The sequence below is a fragment of the Heterodontus francisci genome, chromosome 19, assembly GCF_036365525.1.
Source record: "Heterodontus francisci isolate sHetFra1 chromosome 19, sHetFra1.hap1, whole genome shotgun sequence".
NCBI classification, from domain to species: domain Eukaryota; kingdom Metazoa; phylum Chordata; class Chondrichthyes; order Heterodontiformes; family Heterodontidae; genus Heterodontus; species Heterodontus francisci.
The window spans coordinates 93798615-93804614 of record NC_090389.1 but is presented as its reverse complement, the minus strand read 5'-3'; the positions used below and the strand labels follow the sequence as shown (position 1 = coordinate 93804614).

The window sequence follows — 6000 nt, the reverse complement described above, 5'->3', positions numbered from 1 at the left end:
TGCCGGGGGTCTATCTGTTCATGGGTATTTACCCGGTGCCGGGGGTCTATCCGTTCCCGGTATTTACCCGGTGCCGGGGGTCTATCCGTTCCCGGTATTTACCCGGTGCCGGGGGTCTATCTGTTCATGGGTATTTACCCAGTGCCGGGGGTCTATCCGTTCCCGGTATTTACCCGGTGCCGGGGGTCTATCCGTTCCCGGTATTTACCCGGTGCCGGGGGTCTATCTGTTCATGGGTATTTACCCAGTGCCGGGGGTCTATCCGTTCCCGGTATTTACCCGGTGCCGGGGGTCTATCCGTTCCCGGTATTTACCCGGTGCCGGGGGTCTATCTGTTCATGGGTATTTACCCAGTGCCGGGGGTCTATCCGTTCCCGGTATTTACCCGGTGCCGGGGGTCTATCTGTTCATGGGTATTTACCCGGTGCCGGGGGTCTATCCGTTCCCGGTATTTACCCGGTGCCGGGGGTCTATCCGTTCCCGGTATTTACCCGGTGCCGGGGGTCTATCTGTTCATGGGTATTTACCCAGTGCCGGGGGTCTATCCGTTCCCGGTATTTACCTGGTGCCGGGGGTCTATCCGTTCCCGGTATTTACCCGGTGCCGGGGGTCTATCTGTTCATGGGTATTTACCCGGTGCCGGGGGTCTATCCGTTCCCGGTATTTACCCGGTGCCGGGGGTCTATCCGTTCCCGGTATTTACCCGGTGCCGGGGGTCTATCTGTTCATGGGTATTTACCCAGTGCCGGGGGTCTATCCGTTCCCGGTATTTACCCGGTGCCGGGGGTCTATCCGTTCCCGGTATTTACCCGGTGCCGGGGGTCTATCTGTTCATGGGTATTTACCCGGTGCCGGGGGTCTATCCGTTCCCGGTATTTACCCGGTGCCGGGGGTCTATCCGTTCCCGGTATTTACCCGGTGCCGGGGGTCTATCTGTTCATGGGTATTTACCCAGTGCCGGGGGTCTATCCGTTCCCGGTATTTACCCGGTGCCGGGGGTCTATCCGTTCCCGGTATTTACCCGGTGCCGGGGGTCTATCCGTTCCCGGTATTTACCCGGTGCCGGGGGTTTATTGAAGTTGCCCCGGGCGGGAAGGGGTTAAAGTGAGTTTTTGCGCGCGCTGGTTTGTACCTGAGTGACGTCATTGCGCTGTGGTAACTTCCTGAAAGTGAAGAAACAGCCGAGAGAGAAACTGAGGGGAAACCGGAGAGAGAACCGGAGAGAGAGTGTGGGCCCGGGGGGAGAGAGCGGGCCAGGCCGGAGAGAGGGAGAGACTGAGGGAGGAACCGGGAGGGGGAGCGAGTCCGAGTCAGAGTCACAGACCGGGACCGGGGGCGGCCACTGCCCCGAGGGCGATCCAGAGACACCGGGAGGTGAGTGTGTTTCACACCGAGACAGAGAGCGGGGGCCGGGGCAAATCAGAGAAACTTTCAGGCACAGAAAGAGGTCACTCGGCCCATCGTGTCTGTGCTGGCCGAAAACGATCCACCAATTCTAATCCCAATTTCCAGCATTTCGTCCACCACCCTGCAGATTAGGCACTTGAGGTGCCTATCCAGACTCCTTTTGAGTGAGTTGAGGGTTTCTGCCTCAACTACCCCTTCCAGGTAGTGAGTTTCAGACACCCACCACCCTCTGGGAGAAAAGGTTTTTCCTCATCTCCCCTCTAGTCTTTCTACCAATCACTTTAAATCTATGCTCCCTCATCACTGACCTCTCTGCTAAGGTGAATAGACCCTTCACCTCCACTCTATCCAGGCCCCTCACAATTTTGTACATTTCAATCAGATCTCCCCTCAGTCTTCTCTGTTCCAAGGAGAACAACCCCAGCCTATCCAATCTTTCCTCATTGCTGCATTTTTCCAGTCCTGGCAACATCCTCGTAAATCTCCTCTGTACCCTCTCTAGTACAATTACATCCTTTCTGTAATGAGGTGACCAGAACTGCACACAGTACTCAAGTTGTGGCCTAACCAATGAGTTATACAGTTCCAGCATAACCTCCCTGCTCTTATATTCTATACCTTGACTAATAAAGGAAAGGATTCCATATTCCTTCTTAACCACCTTATCGACCTGTCCCACTACCTTCAGGGATCTGTGGACATTCACTCCAAGGTCCCTCACTTCCTCTACACTTCTCAGTATTTTCTCATTAATCGTGTATTCCTTTGCCTTGTTTGACCTCCCCAAATGCATCACCTCGCACTTCTCCAAGTTGAATTCCATTTATCACTTTTCTGCCCATCTGACCAGACCATCAATATCTTCCTGCAGCCTACAGCTATCCTCCTCGCTATCTACCACACGGACAATCTTTGTGTAGTTTCCAAACTTCTTGATCATGCCCCCGACATTTACATCCAAATCATTAATATATGCCACAAAAAGCAGGGGACCCAGTACTGAGCCATGCGGAACGCCACTGGAAACAGCCTTACAGTCGCAAAAACACCCGTCAACAATTACCCTTCGTTTCCTGCCACTGAGACAATTTTGTATCCACCTTGCTACATTTCCCTGGATCCCATGGGATTTTATTTTTAACCAGTCTGCCATGTGGAACCTTGTCAAAAGCCTTGCTAAAATCCATGTTGACCACATCAACTGCACTACCCTCATCTATCTTCCTTGTTACTTCAAAAAATTCAATTAACTTAGTCAGACAAGATCCATACTGACTATCCTTGATTAATCCGTGCCCTTCTAAGTGACAGTTTATCCTGCCCTTCAGAATTGATTCCAATAATTTGTCCACTACTGAGGTTAGACTGACTGGCCTGTAATTATTCGGTCTATCCCTTGCTTGCTTTTTAAATATGGGTACAACGTCAGCAGTCCTCCAATCTTCCGGCACCACACCTGTATCCAGTGAGGACTGGAAAATGATGGTCAGAGCTTCCGCTATTTTCTAAAGCAAAATACTGCGAATGCTGGAAATCTGAAATAAAAACAAGAAATGCTGGAAATACTCAGCAGGTCTGGCAGCATCTGTGGAGAGAGAAGCAGAGTTAACGTTTCAGGTCAGTGACCCTTCTTCAGAACTGGCAAATATTGGAAATGTGAAGGGCTTTAAGCAAGTAAAGTGGGGGTGGGGCAAGAGATAACAAAGGAGGTGCTGATAGGACAAAGTCACAGAGAATAACCGACCAGAAGGTCATGGAGCAAAGGCAAACAATATGTTAATGTCGTGTTGAAAGGCAAAGCATTAGTACAGAGAGGGTGTTAATGGGCTGAAAACTGAACAGCCACAAATGCAAACATGAAAAAAAAAGTGGGTAGGCAAACTGAACAAACTAAGATAAAATAAAATAAATCCCCAAAAAACCTAAAAATAAAAGGGGGGGCCCATCATGCTTTGAAATTATTGAACTCAATGTTCAGTCTGGCAGGCTGTAGTGTGCCTAATCAGAAAATGAGATGCTGTTCCTTGAGCTTGCGTTGATGTTCACTGGAACACTGCAGCAATCCCAGGACAGAGATGTGAACATGAGAGCAGAGGGGAGTGTTGAAATGGCAAGCAACCGGAAGCTCGGGGTCCTGCTTGCGGACTGAGAGGAGGTGTTCCACAAAGCGGTCACCCAGTCTGCGTTTGGTCTCCCCAATGTAGAGGAGACCACACTGTGAGCAGCGAATACAGTATACTACATTGAAAGAAGTACAAGTAAATCGCTGCTTCACCTGAAGGGAGCGTTTGGGGCCTTGGATAGTGAGGAGAGAGGAGGTAAATGGGCAGGCATTGCACCCCCTGTGAATGCAGGGGAAGATGCTGTGGGAAGGGGACGAGGTGTTGGGGTTAATGGAGGAGTGGACCAGGGTGTCGCGGAGGGAACGATCCCTTCGGAATGCTGACAGGGGAAGGAGGGGAAGATGCGTTTGGTAGTGGCATCACACTGGAGGTGGCGGGAATGGCGGAGGATGATCCTTTGGTTATGGAGGCTGATGGTGTGGGAAGTGAGGACAAGGGGAACCCTGTCGCGGTTCTGGGAGGGAGGGGAAGGGGTGAGGGTAGAGGTGCGGGAAATGGGCCGGATGTGGTTGAGGGCCCTGTCAACAACAGTGGGGGGAATCCTCGGTTGAGGAAAAAGGAAGGCATATCAGAAGCGCTGTCGTGGAAGGTAGCATCATCAGAGCAGATGCGTCGGAGACGGAGAAACTTGGAGAATAGAATGGACTCCTTACAGGAGGCGGGGTGTGAAGAAGTGTAGTCAAGGTAGCTGTGGGAGTCAGTGGGCTTATAATGGATATTAGTAGACAGCCTATCCCCAGAGACAGAAAAGTCGAGGAAGGGTAGGGAAGTGTCAGAGATGGACCATGAGAAGAGTGGAAATTGGAAGCAAAGTTGATAAAGTTTTCCAGTTTGGGGCGGAAGCAGGAAACGGCACCGATACAGTCATCAATGTACCGGAAAAAGAGTTGGGGGAGGGGGCCTGAGTAGGACTGGAACAAAGAAAGTTCGACATATCCCACAAAAAGACAGGCATAACTAGGACCCATGCAGGTACCCATAGCAACACCTTTTACTTGAAGGAAGTGAGTGGAGTTGAAGGAGAAGTTGTTCAATGTGAGAACAAGTTCAGCCAGGCGGAGGAGGGTGGTGGTGGATGGGGACTGGTTGGGCCCCTGTTCAAAGAAGAAGCGGAGAGCCCTCAAACCATCCTGGTGGTGGATAGAGGTGTAGAGAGATTGGACGTCCATAGTGAAGAGGAGGCGGTTGGGGCCAGGAAACTGGAAATTGTCAAAATGACGTAGGGCATCAGAAGAGTCACAGATGTAGTTGGGAAGAGACTGGACCAGGGGAGAAAAGATAGAATGAAGATAGGAAGAAATAAGTTCAGTGAGGCAGGAGCAGGCTGACACAATGGGTCTGCCGGGACAGTCCTGTTTGTGGATTTTGGGAAGGAGGTAGAAGTGGGCTGTCTGGGGTTGTGGGACTATGAGGTTTGAAGCTGTAGAGGGAAGATCTCCAGAGGAGATGAGGTCAGTGACAGTCCTGTGGACAGTAGCTTGATGTTCTGTGGTGGGGGTCATGGTCTAGAGGGAGGTAGGAAGAAGTGTCTGAGAGTTGGCGCTCAGACTCTATTAGGTAGAGGTCAGTACGCCAGACAACAACAGCACCAACCATGTCTGCAGGTTTGATGACCATGTCGGGGTTCGACCTGAGAGAACTGAGTGCCTCAGGTTCAGAGGGGGACAGGTTAGAGTGAGTGAGGGGGGCAGAGAAATTAAGATGACCAATGTCTCGCCGACAGTTTTCAATGAAGAGATCAAGAGTGGGTAAGAGGCCAGGGGGAGGAGTCCAGGTAGAGGGAGGATGCTGGAGGTGGGTGAATGAGTCTGCTGGTCGGGGGGAGGACTCCTGGTCAGAGAAGTGAACCCGGAGGTGGCGGAAGAAGAGCTCAACGTCATGCCGAGCGCGAAATTCATTGAGGTGGGGGCGTAAGGGGATAAAGCTGAGACCTTTGCTGAGTACAGAACGCTCAGCATCAGAGAGGGGGAGGTCAGAGGGCATAGAGGGTATCAAACCTGCAGACAAGGGTGGTGCTGTTGTTGTCTGACGTACTGACCTCTAACTTGTAGAGGCTGAGCACCAACTCTCAGACACTTGTTCCTACCTCCCCCTGGACCATGACCCCCACCACTGAACATCAAGCTACTGTCCACAGGACTGTCACTGACCTCATCTCCTCTGGAGATCTTCCCTCTACAGCTTCAAACCTCATAGTCCCGCAACCCCAGACAGCCCACTTCTACCTCCTTCCCAAAATCCACAAACAGGACTGTCCCGGCAGACCCATTGTGTCAGCCTGCTCCTGCCTCACTGAACTTGTTTCTTCCTATCTTCATTCTATCTTTTCTCCCCTGGTCCAGTCTCTTCCCAACTACATCCGTGACTCTTCTGATGCCCTACGTCATTTTGACAATTTCCAGTTTCCTGGCCCCAACCGCCTCCTCTTCACTATGGACGTCCAATCTCTCTACACCTCTATCCACCATCA

General features: G+C 51.5%; 1 protein-coding gene across 1 annotated transcript in view; it reads left to right on the top strand.

The window, feature by feature from the left end:
* Positions 1-1146: 1146 nt before the first annotated feature.
* Positions 1147-6000, top strand: part of LOC137380314 (protein kinase C delta type-like) — a 181449-nt gene continuing 176595 nt past the window's right edge. The window contains 1 exon segment of the mRNA XM_068052241.1: positions 1147-1374. The gene's annotated coding sequence lies outside the window, so the exon portion shown is untranslated.